The sequence below is a fragment of the Excalfactoria chinensis genome, chromosome 6 (assembly GCF_039878825.1).
Source record: "Excalfactoria chinensis isolate bCotChi1 chromosome 6, bCotChi1.hap2, whole genome shotgun sequence".
Lineage (NCBI taxonomy): Eukaryota > Metazoa > Chordata > Aves > Galliformes > Phasianidae > Excalfactoria > Excalfactoria chinensis.
The window spans coordinates 16,259,161-16,286,974 of record NC_092830.1 but is presented as its reverse complement, the minus strand read 5'-3'; the positions used below and the strand labels follow the sequence as shown (position 1 = coordinate 16,286,974).

At 35.0% G+C, this 27,814-nt stretch overlaps 1 long non-coding RNA gene across 1 annotated transcript; it reads left to right on the top strand.

The window, feature by feature from the left end:
* Positions 1-27,467, top strand: LOC140253878 (uncharacterized). The gene is made up of 3 exons (XR_011904018.1): positions 1-132; positions 24,712-24,848; positions 27,389-27,467. It is a non-coding gene; the product is annotated as an uncharacterized lncRNA (long non-coding RNA).
* The last annotated feature ends 347 nt before the right edge of the window (positions 27,468-27,814 follow it).

Genomic DNA, 27,814 nt, shown 5'->3' with positions numbered 1-27,814 from the left:
CTGATGTCTTCACAAAGAGGTGAAAATGTTTGATGCAGGAGTAGATGTTGAACGTACCCAATCCATGCATGAGCTAGCTGAAGAAGAAAGAATGACTTCAGGCATGATTACATTCTGTGGAACGCTATCAAGGTACGTCTCCCGAACAACTTATTTTGAGCATTGCAGCCTGTACTTTACTCATCTGCTTTGTATTCTATTAGTTTAGGAGTGAAACAAATTTTCTCCTAAGTATAAACTGTATGTAATCATGTTGCTTAATTTACAGAAATTGGATATGTGATGCATCATCAAGATTATTCATTTTAAGCTACCACAAAATGTAGGAGAAATCAGGCAATTGTGTGTTTTGTGAATGTAAGGAAAAGTTTAAAAATATAGAAAAATAAATCTGCTTCATCTTTGTTTTAGATAGAAAAGTTCACTTAGTAACTTCAATGATTTTTAAGATCCTTTAGGAAGTTTCTGACATCTTTTTGTTCATTTTTTAGAGTTCTCAGTTGTGCAAATCTAAGTTTACATCAAAGGTCAGGTCCAATCCCAGACATATTTCATGGGTTTTGCAGGCATTGCTGTTTTGGAAAGTTAAAACTACATGGTGCATAGGAGCCATTAGAAACAAATGTTATATGTTTTCATTCTTTCCCTACTGCCAAGATGTTTCCTTGATGACTGCAGCCAAGAAAACCATTACAGATGAAGATTAGATTAAAATAAATTGATTTAATGTCTACAGGATGCTGTCTTTGGGGGAATTTCTCTGTCTAAAAAAAAGATTTATATAAATGTTTATGTATGTGTGTGTTTTATACATACACGTGACATACAGTGTAGCAGGATACAGAAAGAGGTAAATCAAATAGGTCTGCAGCTATATAGGGAGGTCTGGATTTATGCAAGTGGGCTGCAAGAAGAATGCATGCAGTTTTTGTTGTTCATGATGGACCTGTTTTTAGTGTGTTCTAGCCTAATCTCTTTTACAATATTAGCAGTTTGGAAAATATAGAGAAATAAACTTTTGTAGAGGTTAATTTCTCAATTTACAAATGTCAGATTCAAGCACTTTACATATGTTTACACCTACTTCTACAAAACCAGTTTGAAGCCTCTTTACTGTGATCTCTTATTCAGAATTTTATGGATGTCTGCTGTCTCTTGTCTTTTTGTTCGGGAGCTTGACATTCTGGTTCTATGTTGCTGCTAGACGCATGCACTGCTGAATCTGTCACCAAGTGAATGTCTGAATTCCACCTCACAAGTATGAACGAGCACACTGGAGTTAATTATAATGATGACTAGACATTTTATCTTAATTGTCAGGACTGAGGGATTACTTGACAATGGAAAGATTCAAAAGCATAAGAAAAAATTGGAAACAGCAGAGAAAGATCAACAGTTAACCTGTGTTGAATCAACACTTAAATCTGATTTACCACTGCAATAGTTTTTGCTTCAATTAATAATCCTTTACAAAGTTTTTTATTTATGCTAAAATATAGAAATTGAAAGACTGTTAATGTAAGAGTTTTTGGAAGGGTCATTTACTACAGACAATAGTTAACTCTCCTTATTTTCTGCCATAAATAACTTAGAATTTTGCCTCAACATAAAAACAAATAAAATTACATCTGCAAATGAATGGTCTGAAATATGAGGTAGAAAAGAAAGGTGATAGAAACAGAGAAAACATGAGAACTAGGCAAACATCTTGATACTGATAAAAGGGAAGTGAAAATCAGTACAATACTAAGAACTGTTGCTAAAGTCTGTAACTAGCTCCTGCCTCTGCTGCCATTTACAAAATCACACCTTCTGCCACTAGCTTCTTTGTTGTCTACCTATGGTAACAGGAGCAGCAAAGATCAGTAGTTAATTTTCTCTGCCACTGGCATCTTAAAGATTGTTTCTTGTGTAATATATTCAGCTCCCACATACCTTGTCTGATAACACCTGAGAGTAACAAATCCTAAACAAAACAGAACAGTAATCTCAGTTTTGATTCCATTTTCTAAACCATTATAGGACATAGCAGAATTGTAACAGAACCCACTGAATTTTAAAGAACATTTCTGCAAATGCAAGTAACTTCTCTCTCTCTTTCTCTCTCTCTGTAATACTTCATGTTGTTGAGTGGACACAGAGCACGAATGGACTTTTTTTGGTCATGCTGTTAATCTGAGAAACACCTTTAAGGAAAATAGGTCTGTGTTCTCTCCATATAAGCTGATCCGCTAGAACTACTTAATAAACTGTTTTGTCAGTTGCTGTTGAAAAATACTGTTTGATTAGTGTGCTTTATTAACAAATACATCTTTGTGACACTGAAAACAAGTGCTGATTACTGACAATTCTAATGATCTAGAGATCAAAATAAACAGCCCATGCCCCAGGATGTCCTGTCTATACCCAGGCATCCTGTTGGACTAGTCAGCTTAGTTCAGTCTGCATTTTCATCCCATGCTTGGATTCATTGCTGACATTATGTACTGAGAGGGACAGCATCCCCCTATCTGAGACCGTACGGTTGCTTCATGTGGGCCACCAAAAGGAAACTGGATGGCACTAGTTTTTCACAGCTTGAAAGAAACATAGTTGAACTCATGATTTAATGTAAGAGTTTATAACTCCATATCTATGTCTGGATCATGCAGCCCCTTCATAATGCAATTTTTGGTTTATTGGTTCAGGTTGAAAATACATGCTGGAACATTGGCTTTCTGCTTTGCTTTACACCTTGCTTTGTTTTTGTTTTTAAGGGAATTATTCTTTAGCATTCACTTTGAGTACCTGTGTGGGGGTGTAGGTCTGAGCCAAATATTCAAGTTATGTGCATCTCTGTGCATTTTAGAGCAGTGTTTATCTTAGATCTCTTCCTGTGCAAAGTCTATCTAGATACCTGTAACTGCCTGACCCCCAGTTATCTTGTAAATAAAGAAAATTTAGAGGCTAGCTGAGCTACAGCTACACAAAATGTTGTTTTCAACCTTTCACTGCAAACTTAGTACAGGAAAGTCATTTCCTGGATAATGGTGCCTAGAAGCAGCTTGTACCAAGCAGCCAGACTTCATTTGTATTCTATGGACATTCATATGTTATCATTTAGAAAAGAAATAGAGCTTTTATCTTTTTTTTATTTTCAAACAGACCTTTTGAGTTATCCTGCATAAATCTTCCCTTATTCTATTTATATACCAAAGTAGTAATGTTGAAATAAAGCAGAAATTGCCCTGTTCTAAATAACCAGATTACTATTATCAAATGAATCCTATGCAAAACCAATCAATGTTAGTCAAAAACACAAAGCTACCAACACAAACACTTAAAAATAAAAAACAAAACCAGTAACAGCTGTTCTGTGAGCCGTTTCTAGACTGCCCTTTGAAGTTTCTTTTTTTCTCTACATTTTTTGTTCATGTGAAAGCATTATGTATTTTGTATTAAGGATATCATAAATAAGAGGATGCTATTTTAGCTGTGGCACTTCTAGGAGTATTTCTTCTCAAAATTCAATCCCCATAAATCAGAAATAAAACTCATGGAAGTTTTGAGAGGCAGCTGGGATTAAGAGTGCTCACTCTGCAGATTAGGACCCTGTCAAGGTCTACATCTGAACAGTAATAAAGTCAAACTCTGTAACAAGTTAAATTTGAACCAGTACCATTTAGACCATAAATCTCCACAAAAAAGTTTGACCTCCTGTCTTAGAGATTTGCTTTTGTTTGTTTCTACCGCCTCTGCATTCTTTGTTAGTTTTTTGTTTATTTTCATGCAAAATATTTATGAACTGCAATATATACAAAAAATCTGTAAATGTGGGATGAATTTTGACATTTGGTATTACATTCTCATTTAAATTGTATCGCTTTCCCCCCCCCCCCCCCCCTTATTTATTTATTTATTTATTTTTATTTCTGAGAAAATAGCTACCATGGGTGGCTTTCACAAAATAGGAGGAAAGATTCATTGATAATTTTTAAGTATAACTGTAGAGTATTTCTAGAATTTGCTTCTGGGGAAATTAATTTATATTTTGAGTTGTCGCTACTAGTGAATTTTCTTTAGTCTCTTAACTGCATTAAGTTTCAAAATATACTGTCTTTTTCTCCTATACTAAGAGATTTAATAGATACAGATGCATATATGCTATCTTTCTACAGAAGTTTTGTGTTTCACAAGTTGAATCTCTTTTGCTGAAATAAGTTGCAAAACTATGGTTTTAATCCTGTTTGCTTTGACTGATATTGGAAACATTGCATATGGGAATGTATGCGTTACTGTTAAATACCAAAAACATATTACTAAATTCCAATTAGCCTCTGCTAGGCACTATATGTCAAAATGACATATAAAATCATTTTGTATATCAACATTGTTTAAAGATGTGCACAGGATTGCTCTAATTCATCTGCAGTAAGACAAACATTTCCTCACATTGCTTGCAGTTTGAACAATAATAATGAACAGTTGCTGAAGGAGCTGCATTTTGCAGCCCTAATTGGATATTGCAGGACCTTTTCTTACTGGGAATGATGAGAGACCAGAATATGCATGAAACAAATTACCAACTTTGATTTTGCTAGTGGTGCAGATATTGGGTTCCTCCAAGATATTTTTTGTTTGTACACCAAGCGTGCTTATCCAGAATAGACCAAGTAGGAAATAAAATGTTATTTTCAAAGTAATGTTGCAGCATGAAAGTTGTTACAAATTAGGTGTCACAGAGCAAATACCATCCTTTATAGATCTGTCATCACACTAATAGCTCATTTTAATATGAGAGGCCAAACACTGATGCCGGTTACTGTTATGCATCCTGTAGGCTTGGTTTTGTGAAACTGCAGGTGGCATTTGATTCACAGACTATGTGTGGACATCAGCCTTGAGGTCTACCTGGAGAGGTAGCAGGAGCATCAGTGTAACAGAGGATCAATTGCTGTCCATTTTTATCATGCCAGTTGAAAATTACTTTGCTAGCATAATTTGCATGCGTGTACAAATTGGATATGCCAAGTACCAACCTGATTGTCATATAGTCCTTTTGTAGCTTTAGGTTTTCCTAGGTTCATTTTCCATGTTTGAATTATCAGCTTCATCATTATATCTTTCATCAGTTACTAGATCTGACCATAAGGGCTTACTTCAGTTTTGGCTAAAGTGTGTTAACATCTGTTCCTTTTATTTTGTTACATTAAAACAAAAGAAGACAAGAGAAAAAGGGACAAAAAAGAGCACTGTTGAGAGATGCATTTTTGAATGGAATTTCACTTTGTCATGCATCTACTTTTAAGAGTTCTGAATACTTTCCTCATTGTGTAAGATTTTTGTGCTGTAGAAAATATTTAAAGTTAAGGAACTCATTCTGGAGGAGGACACAGGGAGAGATTAATTCTTTATGAAGTTTTCTGAAATTTGGTCAAAAAGGTTAACAGCTACTGCACAATTCTGCTTATAGAATATAGGTCCTGCATCAGAACTATTTTTCTCATCATCTAAAGAACTAATGAGTAATTCTCATGTAAAAATACATATTCATGTATGATATTTTTCACTGAAAAGCATTTTTTAAATATAGAGAAGGTGATGACATTGTAAAACTTTGAGAGTTTGGAAGAAAATACCTGGTGATATGTATGTATACATTTCTTTTGTGATCTTCAGTTTAATGTTTCCTTAGAATGTAGTTGATTCAGCTTCAGAAAGCTACAAGCTGCCTATAGGAGCTCAGGAATTTTTGTCAGAAATACTTCTGTGCAGTCCAAAAGCCCACTGGACAGGAAATGCAGTCTCTTGGGAAGGAAAAGTGCAGTGCTTTTCACGTGTTTGGTAGTATGTGACATTTTAAGACTTCTTGTCATGGTTTTATAATTTTGCTATCTGTATTCCACATCATGTACAGTTCATCTGCTGTGAAAAACATTCAACAGATTCAACAGGTAGATTTTCGGTTAACCTGTGACACTTCTTTTTTTAATTTTCAACACTAGTAGCATAGAAATAAGATTTATTTGTTTATTTATTTGTAAGTATGGTGATCCACAGTTCCAGGGCTTTCTGTCAACTGGTAATTCCTGAACACACACTTCTATGCAGACAGGCAGAAAAAGTAGCTTTTGCTGAAAGTGAGATAGGCTGCACCCCACTAGAAAAAGCAAATACTGTGAAAACAGACACAGAAATGCTAGCTTGACAATTTCATTTTCATTTAAAGAGCTCAGGGCAACAGTTCTGCAATTCAGCCTCTCCAACTTGTATTAAACAGGCAGCTGCATGTTGTTTTCATTGGCTGAAGGAGGCCACCACTGAGGGTCATGATCTCAGTTCTACGAAACTGTTTTTCTCTTCAGGAAATGGAAATTAATTCAACAGGTGACCTGAGACTTGTCTAGAAAGTTTGACTGAAAATTAAAAATCGAGCTGTTCTTTTGAACAAAGCCTATGTATTACAGTTTGTATAGCACACAAACCTGTGGAGATCTGCAGACTTCACAAATCTTTAATATTCCTATGATAAATTTAGGATGTCAGGAATATTGTTTTGCTATTGAGCACCAGTAGATTGTGCTTCATTTTGTGGCTATCTCATATTTTCTGTGGCCTGGAGAACTGTAGGCTCAGAAAAGCACAGGATATCTAAGTAATACATTGTTCCATTTATAAGGAGTAAATGAATGGGAAATATCATCAACTTTACCCAACATCAGGCTATGTGAGTATGAGTGACAGTAAAGCAAAGTCTGCAATTCATCTTTCTTGCCTGAGTAAAACATGTAGGAAATCAGAGAATATGTGGAGCTCAACTCCCTCTCTCTGTTATACTATTTCGAATAGACACTTACAGCTCCATTCTGTGCTTTTATTTGAGGCTTTCCTTTGCTCCTATTTAATTAGATAGAAAATCTTCAACTTACTTCTGTGAGGGTTTCATCAGACTGTTGTATTTGCTCTTGTTAAAGAAGATAGTAAAGCAGAAATAATAATAGCCCAGTTGTTTTTAAAGCATAGGCTGAGCACGCACATATTTATCAGATTGTTTGTCTTTGGGTACCAGTTTAGATTTAAAAGATAATCAAATCTATTTGTAAAGTGATCCTGGAATCAGTAGACATAGAGTATGTCTGGAAAACTGAGAATGGAAGTGTTGGGTGTATTTTTCTGACAAGTGTATCTTGAGGCAAAGAATAATAACTATAAAGTAGAATAATCTTCTGAAAAATCAGTGCCTCGCATATGCACTATCTCAAATGCCACTTCTGTGAGTCAGATTATGCAATAAAAATAAATGTTAAATATACTTGAGCTTTCAAAACACACCAGTAGGAAGAAGAAATATATTTCTGGTTTGACTTCCATTTCCATCTGTTTATAGCTCTTAAGAACGGTATCAGTGGAGAAAATGTGCTTATATAAAAACAATTTTTGCTTGTTGAATGATAGAGTTGCACAAGTTTACATATTTTTATCTTGATCCACAAGTGCTGGGATACCATATTTTTCAGCTGAGAACTTTTGGAAATTTATTAGAATCATATTTAAAAAAAAAAAAAAAACTATAGAAAAATACTGTAGGTGTGAAAATTTTGTGAGGAATACAATTATTTGAAAACTTAAAATCTTTGATACCATTTCCTGCTTTCTAGCATTCATGATACAAGTCTGGACCCTAAAGTGAAATATTTTCCAAAGATTACAGTTGATTTCTCTGGTTTTCCTTGCTTCTTTGACTTACAGTGCTTTAAGATACTGTGGACATATTTTGAGCAAAATGGGACTTCTTATTTAACTTATTTAATTGGGAAATGAAATCTCAGTGTTACAACTCACTCATCTTCAATGACAGTTAAAAGGACCATGCATTGTAGCATAGAGGTTGTACAGCAACTTTATATTTTAGGCTAAATTTGTACTTCCTAAAAACCAGAATTCAAAGTAATCACATTGTCCCTCATGCGCCAGTGTGAATTCAAGACCAGCTGGATGATTTTCAGTTGATGCTTTACAAATTGGGTCATTTGATAGTATAGAAAGTTTACAACCTTACAAATAACAACCTTATTGTCAGTATGAAGATCTTCAGCATTTACTTGTTTATACTCATATCAATGTTTATTTATGGCACACTTGTCATTGGCCTTGCATTTTCCAGACTAAGAACTCAATTATTAAGTAGCTGTTAAAAATGTGGTGACTGTAAGGAGACAAGTTGACTTAGGAAACGTAAAATGCACCTTCAAACTCAAGCTTACCTTCTTTTTATAGTTTATAGTGACTGTATTTAAAAGCAAGTTTCTCATGTGAAACTATTTCTTTCTTACCTGCCCTTTAGCTGAAAAAATATGTGAGGTTTAGTCTGTGTCTCAGAGATTTGGACTCATTTGTAACAAATGTTTCTGCAATTCAGAGGTAATGTTGCATGTGAAAGGATGGCTTTGCATCTTAAATTCATCCTGAAAGAGTGGTTTTGTATCTCTAAAGTAAGCTTTAAATCATCTTAAAATGTGGAAGTGGTCTGTGCTTATCTCTTCTTGTCTGCTGAAAAGAGAAGTCTCTCTGGAACTGCTATGGAGTGAAATAATTCAGTGAATATATATATATATATATATTTAAAAACTGGATGTGTATATTTATTAATCTGCATAATAATATATGATGAAAAGCCTATCATATGTGAATAATGAAAAAGAGCAAAACAATCTCAGAAGCTTTGCCATGACTATTACTACTGCCTGGAAGACATCAGCCTGTAAGTAAAAATTAGTCAGCTTAATTCTTGCCAACTAGAATTTGTGCAGACCTTGAAAAGGTAAGGAAAATTCCTTGATGTTTTTAAGGAAAAAAAAACAACCAAACCAAAACCTCAAAATAAACAAGTCAGTTAAAGCATGGAGTAAAGTAAGGGAGCATATCCGTTCAGCAAAGATTACAGATTGATGGCATATCTGTAATGTCTGCTTGCAGATTCTTCTGTGAGTCTTTAAAATATATATTAGGGCAAATAGGGTTCCTACAGGATGCATTAATAGAGTGCTTTTCCTGTATTTTTTTCATTAATAAAATTTTAGCAACACAGGTGGTATGTTCCTAGGTGAAGGTCTATACTATTTGTATTTTGCAATGCTTGTACTAAACTATTAGCACGTGCTTCTAAAGCACCCTAATATGACCGCCTGCACACGTGTTTTTGTTACTTTTCATTAATCCATTACTAAAGTTGTGGACCAAATAAAAAATGGGGCCTTATATGTATCTGAGATTACTAGGAAGTTCTTCTCAAGACATAACTATCAGCAAAAAGTTTGGTTGAAAGGATTTTCTTCCCAGGCCAAACAGGACATGGGGACCCACCCTGGAGGTGCATCACAGACATTTCATTTGGCTGTGCACAAACCAGTTCTGGATCCATAAAGTCCTGCATTACTTCAGTCCAAATGTTCAGTCTATTACTTACAGCAATGTAGGTATTGTAAGTTTCATCTGCTACTAGCATCATCCCCTTCCTAGAAGCATTTCGCTTCCTCCTGTGGTGGAAGTGTGGTGGGATTTAAGCAGTAATTAGCAGTGTCACATGTGCTTCCAGAGTTAGTGTGAGGAGGAAACCACGAAAAAGTTCTGATAGTTGTGAAAACAACTCCTTGCTTTCCATTAGAAATGCAGGTTGTCCTTTTAACTTAGAGCGGGCTGTCTAGAACCTGTTTGTTGGTCAAATTTTACTATTAATAATAAAAGAATCATAGAATCATAGAATCATAGAATTACTCAGGTTGGAAAAGACCTTGAAGATCATCAAGTCCAACCGCAGCCTAACCAGTAGCCTATCTCTTAAAAAACAACCACAAAACAATACCACAACAACAAACCTCTGCTAAATCATATCCCTGAGTACCACATCCAAGCGGCTCTTAAACACATCCAGGGATGGATGTGAAAGAAACAAATTAAAAATATTAAATAAAAATATTAAATAAAAAAATTTAAATCTTAAATAAAGTTTTAAATGTACTTCCAAGCATCTTTATGCCAGTCTGTAGTAAAACAAGTTACAAGAAGAGAAGTGACAAAACCACCTCCACTGCTGATTATTAGGACAATATTCTGACAAAGCCTCTGGCCTAGGTATTCCCCAAAGTACTGAAAAAAAGAAACTTGATTTATGCATTCTGGGTTTTTTTATGCATTTTCTTTGTTGCTGACAACTGTTAGATATGATCCACTGAGCTCTAGTGTTCTGAGATGAGTTTTCTGATCCACTGTACAGTTATTCCATTTCCATGCTTAGCAGAGTTAATATTATCCTCATCGAAATCCACAAAGTTAAAATTAAATCAATTTTTTTTTTTTTTTTTTTTTTTTTTTTTTTTTTTTTTTTTTTTTTTTTTTAGAACATATCTAGAAAGCTAGAATTGGATATTTAACAATGAGACTACTAGAAGTCTTCAAAATAGAATATTCTCAAAAACACATATGGCATATTTGGAGAATTAAATCTCCAAGGTATTGAAGTTTGCTTTGGTTTATTCTCTCCTGCAGAAGATATCCAATTTTCTTTTGCTTGAGACCCATGCTGAGGTTTGTAGACAGAAAGGAAAATGGCATATTTGCGCAAAGGGGGATAAAGGATTTGAAAAGAACAGAGGTTGTGGTGGGTAGGATCTAAATTTGATAAGATAATGTTAGAAAATCTGAGATGAAGAGGTAGAAATGAATATTTAGAAAAAAATGTTACAGATTTGCCTATCTTACTTGTTCTCTGATTAGAAGTTTTTTATTTTTTTATAGTCTGTGTTTGTGTGTGTGTGTGTGTGTGTAATAAATTGTTTCAGGTCTGCAGAACAGAGGGTTTCCCAACCTGCTCTTGGATAATGGAGCTTACTTGATGTTAGTTGTGGAGTACTGAAAGCTCAAAGGATGTAGTCTTTGAATTCACAGTTTCAGAAAACATCAAAATCAATATAAACTTTCCTTTACCTTGCTCTTTTCTTTGAACACTTTTTATTTGGTTTTTACTAAGTCCCTGAATATAGAAAAAGAAATAACACGTTAAAAAGCCAGAGTGGTGGAGGTACACATAAATTCCTGTTTGTGTGTTTGAGAGTTAGGATGCATATGTTTGGAAGATCTTGATAACTTAGTTGAGGTTTAAAAAGAAAAAACAGTAAATTGCAGAACTCCCTAGAAGCTGTTCAGAATGCTTCTTAGCAAACAAATAAGAGCATATAAATGTATTCCTATTATACCTTTTCCCTTTGTCCGGATAAGAATTACCATTTTGTGATGGTTGCTGTACTATATGTTTTAGCAGTGCATTTTAGTTGTTTTATCAGTTCTACCTGTTCTAGAGTGTTCTTGTTCTGTGCTATGTTCTATGTGTTCCTTGTCGGTGCTTTCATAATGCACTTAGTCTCCCTATTAGTGCACTCTGAAATAAAAATAATTCAGGATTTTATGAAAAATAGAGATTTGTTACTGAAATAGAACAAAGATTATATTTACTATTTAGTATCTTCCCTTGCCAAGGCCCTGTGATGGATTCTCAGGTTACAAGTGATGACAGAGGGTAACCCTCTGAATCTCTGCTGCCCCAGAGATTAGGTTTTGTATTCACAAAATCATGAGATGCCTGAGGTTGGAAGGGACCTTTGTCAGTCATCTCATCCATCCCACCCCCCCTCCCCAAGATGAGCCACCTATCTCCAATGTTGCGTCACTTGTTCCAGGGCTGAGATGGTTAATAAAGATGTTAAACAGGATCAGACCCAATCTTGACCCATGAAAGGCACTGACAGCTACTGTCCTCCAACTAGAATTTTTGCCAGTGATTACCCCACTCTAAGCCCAGCTATCCAGCCAATTTTCAGTCCACTTTGCTATACTAACGTGACTATGGTATGCTAAGGCACTGCAACTGGGTTGTTTCCTTAAAATAAATAGATAATAAAATCAAATTACTGAGTAATCCATACGTAACAGTTTCTAGCAAATTTTTGATATTTCCAAATGTCCCTATTTCTAACAGGAAAAATCAGTTTCAGTCAGGATTTTTTAGAAGCAGTATGGAATTCTTCCTGTGTTCTGGTTGTGAGCTATGTCGTGGGTTAAATCCAACATTGCCATCCAATTATCTGGCAATATAATCACTTCATTGAGAAAACCTGCACTGATGTACTGTGTTCCCTATATATTCTTTACTTCAGGGAATATTTTTTTTACTAGTCGCAGTGGAAGAATGATTGACAAAATCTCTATGAAATCAAAGCAACTCTTCTCCCTCATTTCCCTACTTCTGTGCAAAATATAATATTTCTTATTTTCAACACTTCCCACTCTCTGTATTTACTGGTATTTACTTGAAGGAGGAGAAATAATCTTTTCATGGAGAAATGATCTCCATGATATACAGTGATTTCTTTTATAGGGAATGATCAGATATGCTTGTGGGAGCTAAAAGAGAGTAGAATCTGATAGCATTGCACTATCTGTCATGTTCTTGCCTAAGTCATTAGGCTTCTTTGAGTGTATAAGGCCTGGATTACAGAGCTGTAAAACATGATGGTTTGTTATGTAGTTCAGGATTCGTGTGCTACTTATTCATAAAGAATCATTGCTGACTTGACAGAAGTCAGTTATTTCTGTTCAGTTACATGTGCATTTCTACTAGTTCTAGAGATGTCGCTCATTCAAGTAGTAGCATAATTTGCATTCTCAGAGCACAGTCCAAGGACTAAATGAATGTGTGAGACTAAAATCCCTTCTGCTAGAAATTGTTATTCCCAGCCAAGTTTAGACCTACAGCTGCGATACAAAGGAAAGATCTCTTTGGTACTAATGCAGTGAGAAGATGTCTAATTAATGGGCTGCTGATGAAAACCATATCTCATTGTTAATTCAAATCTACTGTATTTCTTTTATACAGATAATTTCAGAAATTTCCTCTGCATTACTTTCCACATCATGTCTTGTAGTAAATCGCAGGAAGAAGCTGGTAGTAAAGATGCAGTTGACACCCTCAGAGCCTGACAAGTTTTGGTTAAGTTAATGAGTATTTTTCTGGCATAAAAGAAAGTGATTATTAAAAAATGAGGAGAAAATAGGAATAAATCTTTAAAACTCCATGTCAACTGATGTGAGAATATGTGAGTGCTGAAGCTTATAAAGAGGATTTGCCAAAACCTCAGCTGGTATACAGTTATACTATTCTCTTCCAGCCAGTGAAGTAGCATTTATTTACACAAGTCAACCATCTGGTCTTGTGTTTTAGGCATTGGATTTGATTTTTGAGGACCTGGAATTCAACCAGTCTTTGCTTTACTTTTAGTTTATACTGATGGAATTCAAATACGTCTTTGTTTTCCTTTCAAGTCTGCCTCTCAGTTTCCTCACTCACCTCCTTTTCCTCTCCCTTTTCATTCCAGAAGTTACTTAATGGGAATGTGCAGTTGGTTTCTTCTCCCTTCAGTTCTGCTAGAAAGCTGATTGTCAGGGACACACTGCACAGAATTACTATGCATACAATGCACAGCATGCAGCACCCCAGTAAACATGGTGTAGAATCATCCCCAAGGGATTCACTGGCAACCTGGTAGTCAGCATTACACTATCTCACTGCTTTGTTTCTTGATGCTTTGTTTGATTAGAATGGTTGTGAATATTACTGAATAATATCTGTTCCTGTGTAGCAGATGCATTTGTGAGAGAAAAACTTCCCCTTGCACTGTGTGATCTAAAGATGCATATGGGCATTTAGGGGCACTTTGTGTCTCTCTGGAGAAGAAGAAAAAAACAGAAGAATTTCAAAACATTGATTGTTTTGCTCAGTTTTGTTTAGAAATGGCAACTACCTCCAAGATGATGAAACTGATTTAACTGCTTGTATATTTTGTTTATTTCACAATAGAAAATGTCCTGGTTCTAGATCCAGATTGTATAAAATTATCTGAGACTCACTGGAAGCCCAAAGAGTTGAGAAGCAGAGAAATGTGACAGCAATTATATTCTTAAGAGTTTGTGTAAGAAACCTTTACAAAAGAAATGTATCAACTTTGTTTTTTTCCCCTTTTCCACTGACATGAATTTAAGACCTTCGGAAATTTCTCATTATAAATTTTAGACGAGTTCCCAGACACTGAGAGTTACACACTTTAAAGATAGGAAATGTGAGATATGTGTTTGTTGCTTTGTTTTCCTTTGGTCAGCCCATTTTCCATGACACTGATGAGTGCCCCATCACTCCTCTGACATGTCTTTCTTCTCTGATGTGTCCAAAAATTCCAACCTGAACCCAATATACTGATAGGCTGAAATGAAAAAAAAAGTTGCTGATTGTTTCTCATTAATACTGATCAAGCTTAAGTTAGTACAATATTGTGTAGAACTAGAGAACACTGAGAATTTTGATTTATAGACCATGTTACATGTGTTTGAATAGACAAATTCAAATGCTTCAGTAAAAACTTGGAGAAGTGCTTCATTTTTCTGTATTAAATCTTCAATTATTTTAACCAAGAAATGCTCATAAGTATGGAAATACTAACAGAACTTTTCCAACTTGTGGAAACTTTTTATTGGCTTTGGTTTTAAGTCTGAGAATAAGCCATGACTTAGTTTTGATTTTCTCCAAATACACATGCTTAACCTAATTATACATTAATTTGTTTTCAAAGACTATTTTCCTTTATCCTTTTTCTGAAGAGTGTCTTTAACTGCTCATGCTCTTATTAAATGGCATTAGTTCCAAATTGTTCTGCTTGCAGCTAAATTTTCTGTCTTTAAATCATACTGCTCACCTGCTTTTCCTATGATCTCAAGTAACTGATTTTCTTTCTTTGCCTACCTGCTGCTATTTAGAGATGCAATATTTGGTTGCTTGCTGATTTAAAATCCAAATTCTGACTGAAAATGATTTTATTTGTAGGACAGCAGTGGGAACACCCTGCACTTGACATGTAAGAATGTTTTGATGACATAACCAGCTACTAATAATAGAAACAGCTCTTTGGGCCCTCATTTTGAGCTGTGTGGTGCTTCCACCACATTGCTAAGTCAAACACTGTAATTCCACTCACCGAGTACTATTCCCCAGAGAGGTAGCAAGTGAGCAAGACTGATTTTAAGTATTGAGTGATTTCTGAATGTCCTGTTGTAATACAGCCAACTTCAGTTATGGGTGTTTTTTCAGAATTGTTGGTCAGACCCAAGACTAACAGGGAGAATTTTAATATATTATTTTGATTGTTGCTGTTGTTTAATAGAAAGCATTTTACGTTGTGTGGAAGCGTTAAGGAAGGGTTTGATTTATAAAAATTGAGGAAAAGAATTCACAAAAGAAATTGTTTCAGCTTTGTGTGGGCATTACTTTCTTTTAATCCAACATTTAGACCCAGTAGTAGTGAGACTGTTGATTTGCATGGGGACCACCACTGCAATTAATATCCCTCTAAAAGCTTCTGTGCCAAACTGACTCTTGCAGGGCCTGCAGTCATTTTGCAGTCTGGACTGTGAGATAACAGGTGTACAGAGTATTGCATTTCTCTAGGAGACAATGCTTTGCTGTCCTGGAATCTGCATTCAGACACCCTAGTGCACCAGCTTGTTATCTCTTGTTAACCTGACGTTGTCAGTGTCTGTGCCACCTCTACGTTTATGCCCTGTCTGTAGATAGTCCACAGTGAAGCTGTGAAGAACATATATTTTTCTTTTTCTTTTTTTTTTTTTTTTTTTCTATTTTCCTCTTTGGTATCAATTTGGACTATTTGGATTTTTGAAGATCTTCATTAAGATTAAATATAGTTTTTCATCCTGAATAACAACAGTGAAAGTAATCTTCTCTGAAGTTGTCATAATGCCTTGTCAGAAACTGGTTGTCTGAGTTACATGTGCGCTACAAGCTGTGTAAATTACAATAGAACTTGTCCTGATGTTTGGCATATCAATGTTCTGGCAGATCTTTCTTTTTTCTTAAGAAGGTCGGAGTTGCTATGTCATTTTCTGCATACGTACCTAGATGTATAATTACACAGCTAACTTTTTTTCCATTTTTTTTCTGGAAAGTTTACAATATCCTGCACAGTTTTGATGTGCATACCTGGTGTCAGATATGGAAAGTTTCTGCACTTCACAAAAGGGGAAGTTGAGAGCAGGGAGTTTACAAACATACAGAGATGTATGGAGGTTGAAAAGGGTAGGGATCTTTTCAAAGAATCACTTCTTTTTCTTATTTCTGCTATTTGCAAATTTGCTAATTTTAAGTAAATTGCTCTTCTGAATTGCTCAGTGATGTTCCAAGTGAGTAAAAGCCTCTGGACTGTACATAAATGATGTTCTCCTTATGTCTTTGTTATTTGTTGTTACTATCACTGTGTTACCATGGCAATATTTTTGTGCACTGACTGGTTAAGTGTGGCTAACAAAGAGCTGGGAGACTATGATCAATTTACTACGCTTTTGACACAGTGTGGTGAATTTAAAACATTTTTTCCCTCTGAAAAGAAGGTAGGTGAAGGGTTTATATGGGGTTGTGAAGAAGTCAGCTACTGGCTCAAAACAGAATTGCTTTCCTCAGGGAATGAGCACAAGTGTGAGCCTCAAACATATGTCCTTTGCAGTCAGTTTCAAACAATTAGATACTTTTCATGCCAAGGTAAATATATGAAAATTAGAACTGAATCAAAAATAAATTTGACTCACCTGATTGTTTTTGTATGGTTTTGCTACCACTCATCTAGCTGTACACACTGCCATTCTTTGAAGTAAGCTTTCTCCATGATGAGTAATGCAACTCTGAAAAACACTAAAAAGCAGTAAAAATAATTTATGGGATCCTAGTACCTTTTTAGTTAATTTTTTTTTTTTTTTTTTTTTTTTTTCAGCACAGAAAACTGCTGATTAAAAGGTTTAATGTTTCTGGTTTATATCCAGCAGTGGATTTCAGGTGCTACCTTTCTGATTTCTCTTCATCTCTTACTATATGGGAAGCTTTGGTTTGTGCTTAGTAACTCATTTATGTTTTATTTATTTATTTCTAAGCTAGTATTCTTCTAAACACAGTAATAGTAGATAGTAAAGTTAACATGTTCTTGAAAGATACAGTTCAATTTCACCCATCACTGAAAATCATATCACACAGATACCTGTCATGGGACCCAACCCTGCCAAACTACTATAGGAAGCTCTAAGAAATACAAACAAAACAGAAAAATATTCTCTGGGAACAAACAGCGTCTTTATGCCATGGCTTGTTTCCAGAGAGGAATGCTTAAATGATCAGTGCTATATGGTCTCTAATGATTGATAATTTAATAATTCACAGAAATTACTTTTGGGGAAAGAATGTCACTATGTAAAACATTTTCAGAAACAGAAAGATTTGAAGCCATCATCCTTAATGATGATGTTCTTTTTTAGGGGGATTCCAATTTCAGAAGCTTTCAATGTAAAATGGTGTTAATTCTAAAAACAATTATTATTTTTAGGACATGCCTTCTGATTTTAAATGAGACAGATTACACTTGCTTCTGACAGCAATAAACAGTAACTGAATGCTCAGCCCCACAGATATTAGGAAATAACTACATTTGGTGGCATCTAAATTTTATGAATGACTGTCTACTTTGGGTTTCTTTTTCTTTTGAGTGAAGGACCCACTAGCCAAAGTTGGTAAGCACAGCAACCTATGTATGCCATCTTCCATTTTGTTCTAGAAGGGAAAGGATGTGATATGAGGAAATCAAACTCTATAGCCCAAAAGATATATATAGCAGATACGTTTATTTCAGTGGTGTGCATAAACTGGGTGCAAGGGTGATCAGTCCTCCTAACTTGCATACCATAGGGCAAAAGCTTGGTACAGGTATAGGCATAACTCATACATAACCAGTGAGTCTCCCAGAATTTGTATGAATGTTGATTGTATTTCCAAGATTCCCTTCGCATACGGTCCCTCCCCCTTGCACATGCATAATGACCAGCTGGGGTCTCCTCCTGGTGGTTGTGGGATGAAGGCTCATCATCTTTCTCGTGAAGGCTCATAGTCTTCCCCACTGTAAACTTCTTACCCTGTGGGAGGGGCAGTCCCCAAACCAGTTATAACTTGCTTTGTGAATATCTTTTCGCTTACTCACTAAATGTTTTTGAGCTGTTCTCAAAAACACTTATTTTTATGTCCGCCACCTCCCACATTGTCCTTATCCCAGCTTTTTGCCATCCCCATTCTTTTAGCAGCCTATACATATTTGCTTCTGTAAACTATCCTTACCCATTGTTTCTGTGATCCATCTTTTACTCTTCAGATGAGTGATTAGTTTGCTACTTCTTTTGGTGAATTTTCAGCAATGTGATTGAATACAGTGCCTCACGTTGTGGCCTGTTGAGACTAAGATTCAATTTACAATCACTTTCAGATTCAACTATTTATGATGGAGTCTGTTCACCATCTGGTTAAGGTGGAAAACAATGTTTGAAGCTCCTTTACTAGTTTTAGGATGATGCCAGCTTATCTTAAGTACAGAAATTAGCACATAGCCCATTAAGGACAGCAATGATAGCTTTCTACTGGTTAGTTACATTTAGAAGCTGCAATTAACAAGATCTGTGGACTCATTGAATTTGTAAAAGTAAGTTCAGCTTCCCATTACCCAGCACACTGTTTTTATTTAACTACATTACTTTTCATTGTGCTGCAGGATATATTTTGCAAATTATGTCACTTCTAGTTACTCACTTGAGTATGACTAATGTTAAAGCACTGACCTTAGATGGAAAGTCAAATACTAAAGAGTAAAATAACATTTGGTTCATCACTGCTAGACTCAAAAAAGTTATCTGCTACTGTTCCATTAGTTCTGAGCCCAGAGGTCTTCAGAGAGATGTGGGATTATGCTATATATTAGGCAGAACTACAAAAAGCTTAATGAGTAGTTTTCTTGTTTGGTCAATTTTGCCATAGTTCCTTGAAAAATCTGAATCTTTACTTTGTAAGTGCCTATTGTCAATATGTACAAGAAGAGTGATGCTTTTCCTGCCTTTTCTCCTCATTCCTTTCTTACAAAACAAAAAGATTTCTAGGAGCCCAAATTTTTTACCTATTTCATAGTAAGAGTTGAAAATATCCTGGTTGACTAGAAATATTAAGACAGCTAAAAGCAGACTTTGGCTGCTGCAGAGATCAGAAAGGAAATTTCATTTACTGTGTAAAAGCTTGAAGCATTTGATGTGTTATGAGGTGTTTGGACACTACAGGAGACAAACTTCTGGACCTGACAGGCAAAAGAAAGGACAGTGAGACAGCTGCTGTGTTTGTATGGTTTAGTGGGTTGCTGTGTTAGAAGGATTCACTTGTTTATAGAGAATGCAGCAGTTCTTAATTTCCTCACATATCTCAATCCTATTGAATTCTTGAAGCAGCAGATACACATTAAACAGCTTAGTAACATGGCTTCTCACCTATTAGTCATAGCTTTTCAGAACAGAGGCTCAGGGAGCCACCAAAGGTAAATGAAAATCACAAAGAAAAATGTCACTGAATAATATTGCAAATAATTGTGGAGTAGGATCATCCTAGAGCTAGATGATGCTGTTATGCATGGCGTGGCTGGGTAAGCCACAGTGGCAGAGACTGGAGATGCAAACCTGTATGTTTTCAATTTTGGGGGAGGGGGCTGTGTGGTTTACAAAGGGAAAGGGAGATCAAAGAAGAGTATGTCAGGTGGCCCCACAGGGACTTTTAAATTATAGCAGGGACTGGAGTAATTTGTGAGATGCATTTAATTTCCTGTGCTACCAGTTGAAGAGAGTTTTAGAATCTTATTTGCCAGAACTGCCAAAGAGGTAGCTGATGGCTATTTTGTGGAGGGGAAAAAAAAAAAAAAAAAGAAAAAAAAAAAAAGAAAAAAAAAAGAAAAAAAAAAAAAAGGAGAGAGAGAAGCTGGCTAATTTTCTGAAGGTTACTTTGAGCTGATATGCAAAACCATTTTGGTTGTGTTTTGTGAAAATATGTTTTAAGTGTATGTGCAAAGTGCTCCAGGATTCATCATGATGAAAGAATATCTATGAAAATGCAAAATAATAGTTTATGTGCTTTATGCATTTAATTTTTGAGAACATGCACAATTCCTGACAAGTGAGTTTGTTCCAGCTCTTCATTGAACAATTTCTTTTGGATTTCTCTTATAGACTTAAGAAAAATGCAGTCATTTTTCATTTTTATTGCGCTATATGTAAATGAAATCTGTTTTCATTTTCATTCCATTCTAAATACGTATTTCATGTATTTTAAGTGTGTATTTTAGATGTGGATATATGAAAAATGTGAAGATATTGTAGCCTATACAAAAACTGTACTTGCTATAAACTATTACCATTTGCCTTTAAAGATAGTAAATACAGTAGTGTAAGTATTTTATTAAAGTTTTATTGGAATCAGTTTGTTGAAGTATTAAACTAGGTGTTGATGGAGGCACCACTTTCTGCATATGCCTGAATATTTTCATTCTCTTACTTGGGTTTCAATATTTTTTTTAAAATTTGTTTATATTTTGTAGTTAATAACTAAATCATTGGAAATTTCAAAAGCAGGTGGGAGAACAAAAACGAAGACATATTTTTCCATCTTCCAATCTATGTTTAGGAACTAGATGTGCAAATATGAGATGTATGGTTTCTGAAGTCATTTCAAAAATGCAAAATAATAAGTTTAAATCATTTAATGTGTAGATGTACTTAGTTTATAAAATAATTTTCAGTTCTGATGCAATTGGTACTTTGTATTTCTTAAGAATGAGGCATAATTAAAACAATTTTGTTTAACAATTCCAAGATTCTAATTTTAAGCAGTTCCCAATTCCCGCGGCACTCTAGTTGATATGCGTCAACTGCAGCTAATATGTATCAAAAAGACATTATCTAATAGTGACGAGTAAACTTCATACATGTTTTCTAATGTAGGAAAGCTAAGAATTAGAAATGAAGTAATAACATATAACTGCAAAGATAAATGTATATAATAGGATTGCTTCGATGCAGCATAAAAGAATACTGAATTTTATTAAAAAAAAAAAAAAAAGTAAAATTTCTGGGGGTGAATGATTAAAACATACAAGTAGAAATCAAAATGTAATTGGTTGTTTCAGTGAAAGATTTTTCCTGTGGATTTAATTACAATTACAAATCAGTGAATTACGTTGTTTCCATTTCAATCACTGAATAAAAGTCAAAGTCTGATTTGGTTGCACAAAGGAAAATTGTCAACATCGTGTAGCTGATATTATGTAGGGGAAAGCACTTTATATAAAATAAAGTATTTTGATAGAATAGCAGGTACACTATTATTGACAAGAATTTACAACCTTTAAGAATTGCATTTTGAAAGCAAAAGCAAGATCATTAAGAAATCATCCTCAGTCTTGGAAATTTACAGCTTGCACTGTTTATTTAAATACTGTGCAAGAAAAAAAGTTATCTCTCTTGGCCTACTGTCAAGAAAACACAATCAACTGCTCTGAAGAGAATAGCTGCTAGGAGAATCAATGCAAATGTAGTTTCTTTTCTCAGTAGAAAGCTCCCAAACAGGGTTCAGCCTAAGTTCAAAGATTTTGTTTTGTTGAAATACAATATCGTTACACTATGCTACACTTGGAATTTAAAGATTTATCACCTTACGTGGAAGTTGTATAACTTCTTGGCTGGTAGGCATATTAACATGTTGGCTGTCTTTAACCAGCTTCCCTGATTTTTGTATTTCCTCATTCAAGACTGAAACTGAGCTGTTTTGGTTATGGCATCTCTACATGTGTACCTTCATTGTTATGTCGCATCTGGAAATAAGGGAGGAATGAAACCCATTAAAAGACAATTGAGTATTTTGATGTATATTAGAATGTACTTCAGTTAGAATATTGATCTCAATTTATTCTGTTCCAGGCAGATTCTCTTTGATATAGGAAGACTTTTTTCTCACAACATAATCTACAGGAAAGGTAGTGAACGGTGATGCTGAATTCTGGCCAGTGATATCAGAATCAAAGATAGGCAGATATATAATCAGAGATTCTGATTCAGTCCATAAATGAGAAAGCATTAAGTAGATTTTCGGTTTGTCTTCTATAGGAAGAAGGTTTATGTATGTGTGTCTGGCTGCCTGTGATCCCCAACTATTTTTTAAACCTTTGTCAGCTTCCAAACCTTACCAGAAAGATGTATAAGGATTGCTAAGGTAACTATTGTCATACAAGTCTAGTAACTTGGGAGCTGGAGGGAGACCCTGAAGGTAATTAGAGTGAATGCAGAGCTGCAGGGTGGGCTTGAGAAACCTACTGAGCAATTGGAATCAATTATAAATGATAACAGAATTAGGCTGAAGTGAAAATGATTATTAGAGGTAAAGTGTGCCTTGTTATCACTTGTTTTAACAGAGTCTTTATACAAATTTCAAGAAGAATTTTCTGAGGAAATTGTTTGATGTTTAAACATTTTGATAAAAAGTGCTCCTCTAAGTTTTGGTAAATAAGAGATATAAACACTTTTCTTAGGGAAGCTAAAATTATTCTTTAATGTTTAATTTCTTTAAGTATTTTATTTTAGAAATTAATAGCAGTAGCAGAAAAAAAAAATCTATTTTGAAACGTAGGGACCCCTACACATTCAAGTTATTGAAGTAACATAAATGTAAGTGCAAATGGAAGGAAGTGGAATAGTGCATGTTGACGTTGCATGCTATCCAAATGGAAATTCGATGATCTCTAAGGTCCCTTCCAACTCGCACGATACTGTGATACTGTGTGATACTGTGAAGTTGTGTTTATTTGACATAAACAACAACAGCATAATTATTAATAATTACCTTGCATTTTAGAGCAGACTTAATGGATTATAATGGAGTGATTAAAAGGTCTCTGTGAGACTGCTGAGAGAGGCACTGAAGACCAAGGTTTTTGTGCATTTTTACAAGTTTGGTGCTCTGAACAGTAGTGTAAAGATACCAGTGAAACACTCATGACTCCCCTGGAGCTGTGATATTTGTGTTACTGGATGCTGGATGCTGCATTCTCCATTTGTACTGAAACAAGATAATTAATGTAAAAATGAAATTGTGTGTATGTTAGCAAAATCAAAATGACCGTTTAATCTAATTGAAGTGATGGTACTTTTGTTCAATTTTTTATAGTGGTTGCTGTGTCTGATTTTAGTTATTTGACGAAAAGTAATAATTGCATATTTTGGTAATTATTTGCCCTGTATTTGGTTTCAGGACTTTAGTGGATGAACAAATGGTTACTTTTACAAATAAGGGTAACTAAACCAATACACAGAACAGGGGTCTACAATGCAAGCACTATTTTTAATACCAGTTTTTTCTGTTTATGTTTTCTGTTTGTGTATATATATTTTTTGCTATGTATATCATATGCATCGAATAGTCACAAAAAAAAACAAAAACAACAAACCTCAAAAGTAATACTACGCTTTGCAAAAGCATAGAATTCTTGCTTCTTGTTCTCTTTGTTGTAATGTTTAAAAATTAACACTGAAATACTAATCTTCAAAATAAAGATGCTGTGTATCTGGCATTTCTGAAGCGTTCTTTGGTTTTCTAAGTACTGCAAAATACAGTAATTTGTAACGTCTCTGAAAAACTTGGTGATTATTGCTGAGATCCTTCAAGTTTTTTGCTTTAGATCAAATTGATTACTGCTGAAAGCAGGTTTTTATGTTGGAAAAAAATGATCTTACTTTCTTTTTAACTCTTTTCTTAACTATTGTGTTCTGTTGCGTAGCCTAACTAGAAATTAGGTTTTTACCTAAAATATATATGAATACTTACCTAGGGGCTCAGCATTTTTCCTGCTTAAAAGCAACATACTGATTTCATTTCAGTTATAGAAAGCCAAATTAGGAATTCCCACCTCTTCCTGCCTCTGGACTTTTATTTCAATGCCTTTCATTTGCATTAAATAAAAAGCCTTAAATAAAAATCATTTCAACATGATAATGCAGTCAGAACTGTAATACAGCCAGCCCTGTAATGCAAAGAACAATGTTGGTAAAACAGAGGAGGCAATGACAGGGCTGACTAGCTGCCATTGGTAACATCATCGTGGGCATTTTTGTTTTTCTTTTCCCTTTCTTGTTTCATCTCCAGATTTGATGCGTTACCAAAATATAAGAATTTTCAGTATTATGTGGGAAATAAATTGTAACTTCATATCAGTATAAGTGTGAACTGTGCAAAACTACAAATACTTCTTATAAACATGCATAGCAATAAAGACAATGAATGCAGTTCCTGTGCAAAAATGGGAAAAAAAAAAAAAAAAAAAAAAAAAAAGGAATGTTACTGGATTAAGTGAAACTTGTTTAGATGAATCTGAGACATTAAAAAAGCATTGCTTTCTGCATTGTCATTCCAAGCTTTACAGATTTGTATTAACTGTAAGTTTTAAAACTGCAAAATATAATATTTATTAGGATAAAGTAAAAAAAAAAAAAAAAAAGCAACTTTCCAAAATCTTTTGTCCAAAATGAGTCTAAATCCTTGTGAGAGCAGCTGAAATTAAAAAGAAAAAGCAAAGAAGGAATACACGCACACATTAATTTAACAACAAAACTATAATTTTACTAGTTGTACTTCACAGATGTCCTTGCAGAAAAGAAAATACTAGGTCTTTTGGTTTTCAGCATAACAAAACAGTTTGGTGTGTTTTTCGTAATTCTTTTTGTTTCACGCAGGTCTGGATATAATGTCAGCTAAGGCAGTGTAAGAGCAGTCTAATGGAAGACACAGAGTTATTACGTCCTGTTGTGAAGGCATAGGATGCCGGGGTCCTACATCTGGCTTGGCTGCATACATGCTACATATGACTTGGGTAAGTCACTTACCTTCTCTACTTAGCAGCAGCTACATTTCTCCCTAGCTCATCATTAAGTAACCAAGAGGGAGACCAGAATATAATTGCATACATAGAATTATCTTTGATAACGAGTTAACAGAGTGGATTGTTGTTACTGATCATGTTATGATGTATTGTAAAAACGTTGTATTATGCTTTTGCTATTTTGGAGGTGCTTTTGTGCTATCATCTTACTGTACCATTTTCCATAAGTACCTCTCCCTCAGGTACCTTTAATAGACAAAGTAGTTACTCGCCTGGAACAACAGATTGCCTAGTTGTTTTTTATCCTGTTTAGACAGCTGACATGCTCCTACTTCTACTTGAGGAAAAGCCAAGATTTGTGTGGCGGCAGCTGATTCTGAGCAGGGAATTATCTCTGTGCCCTTATTCCTGACTTCCTTCCCCCTTGCAGATGCAGGATTAGCCTAGTCATGTCTCCAATGCACTCCTCCCGTGCAGGGGAGCCAGCACCAGGTCAAGATATCCCTTCTCCCTTTCCCCTCTCCAGAGCATGGAGAGAGAAAGTTGGGCTATTGTCATGTGGAGGAGCACTAGGGGGAGGATATAAGAAGGTAGTCTGTGAACCACAACAGGAATCATCAGCTAGGGAGAAAATTGGGCGTTTTTCGTAAATGGCTCTGTTCCTAGTGGTGGTGGGTGCCAAGCGTTTTGTCCAGATTTCAGTGACAAAGGCTCTCATTTGATTATGACAAACATTGGATAACAATATATATATATATATATATATATATATATATATATATATATATATATATATATATATATATATATATATATTTTTTCCTGCAGTAGTTTTCTCTGTCCAACTTAATTTGAGATTTAATTCTTACTTTAAAGTTCTGCCCAAATGGATTCATTCTTTACTGATAGTTCTGAATAGTGGTGCAGAATTAAGTATACTGGTGTTTAAAGAAAAAGATGTGTGTGAAATTTTGTAGTTCTAGTTGTAGATTTCAACTCAGAAGATGGCTTTTTGATTTTTATTGTTGTTATTATTGTTTTATTCATTTCTATTTTATCTAAAAGACCAGTTGAAAAGTACTTCAGCTATTGTAGATCATTCCAAAAACTTCTATCATTTAATAGCTGCTTTTATAGCTATATCCCACTTAAAGCTTATTTGATCTCCTTAAATGACCTCATTGTGCACCTTTATGCAATCCTGTTTTAAAGAGATGTAGGTACCTATGACGGAAATAGGCTCAAACTGGGATTTTCGGAACTGTGTTACAGTCTGATTTGCATAAGAATCGTGGCAGTTAGGCTGCTGGTAAATTCCTCTAGATGCTTGTCTGTCCTTTTGGAAACCTCAATAGCTTTGAGAAGAATGGCTCACAGGATCCTCATATTAAACTGGTGAAAGCAAGAGCTCATAGAGAAATACCTGGCATCTGATACTGATGAAGTGGGTGTGCCAGAGAAGGTGGAGTTCATAGCTTAGTGGAGAGATAAGATGTAATAGATGTTAGCTGTGATACCCTTCTGTTTTATTTGCCTTCTGGATCTGCATCAGCTCAGTCTTTTATAATCACATAATCCTTGGACTAGTTCTCCATGTAGATATGGTGTGCCCATAGGCTAGGAAGACTATCAACACTCTGCTCTGCAGATTAAAGCCTTTATAGGAATGTTAGAGTGGCTATTTCATCCACCATCTTTCTTATTTTGTAACGATAAATTGTGGCTGTTTCAAACAGAAAATTTGCATACTCAAGGATGTTTTGAAAGTCCTGACAGTGAATATAAAGCCTGGAATTGGGAAGCAAGGATAGGGCTGCGGACAGTCGCTCATGGATAAAAGCTTGATGAGAATTCTTAAACTGTCAAGCATTACAAAAGTAGCACTTGTAGGCTCATAGTTAAAAGTGAGCCTCTTGTGCAACATAATGAAACTACCTTGTAATAGAATAGAAAGGCAGTCCTGTAACTGGAGTCAAAAATTTCTCCGCTGTTCTTTTTGGTTATAGCCAAAAAGGTCTAAACATGAAGAACATAGTCATAGCGAGAAACTCACAGACAGGCTTGTGCTTCCTTGTGGCTTCTTTAAACTACTTTGGCAAACTGTAGTTCATTCACGTCATTTTGCTTTGCTGCAGCTTCACACTGCAAGTTCTTCCATTCCCAGTCTTATGTTTCTCAGGGAATTTCATTCCGTTTTTTTTTTGTTTGTTTGTTTGTTTGTTTGTTTGTTTGTTTTTTGATACTTCTCTTTCAAGCTCATTGTTATGGTAGTTCATCAGTGAAAAATGATTTTCTCCTGTTGTTTCTTGATGCTAATCTATTTTTGCCATGAACTTCAGGTAAGTTTGAAAACCATGATACAGGGGTCTAGATTCAAAATGGATTCATTTAACTCAGTCTTGACTAAGCTAGGAGCCGAAGACCAATAGCAATTTGAATATAAACTACATCTCGTTGTTTCAGAGCTTGTTAATTCATAGACATATAGTTTTCCATTAGTACAATTGCTAATATATGTCCATCTTTTGCAGTGTAGGACCACGCAGAGCCCCATGCCCATAGGAAGCAGCAGTGCAGTACCTCACAGATGCATGTAGCTTGTTCTAAAGGTAATTCCTTCTTTTCATTTCTGTGGAAACTACAACAGCTATGAAGAGTACAATAGTACTATTTCATAAAGTAAGTTCTAAGCTACAAAACACTTGTTGTAAAAATCTGACTGCTATTTCTGAAAAAACAGAAGCAAGATGGAGTCAAAGTTGTATGAATTATTTAGTAGCAGAGAGGATTTACTCCTTTGGTTAAAATTGAAATAGTGAACTGAAGCTGTGTTTAAAGATCGTTATTCTAAGAGACAGAGAACAGTGATGGACAGATTTTCTGGGTATGTATAGTTTGATTTATTATCAACTGAGTAAAGTAATAGGCTTGATGCTTTAGAAAATGTTGTGCAGCTT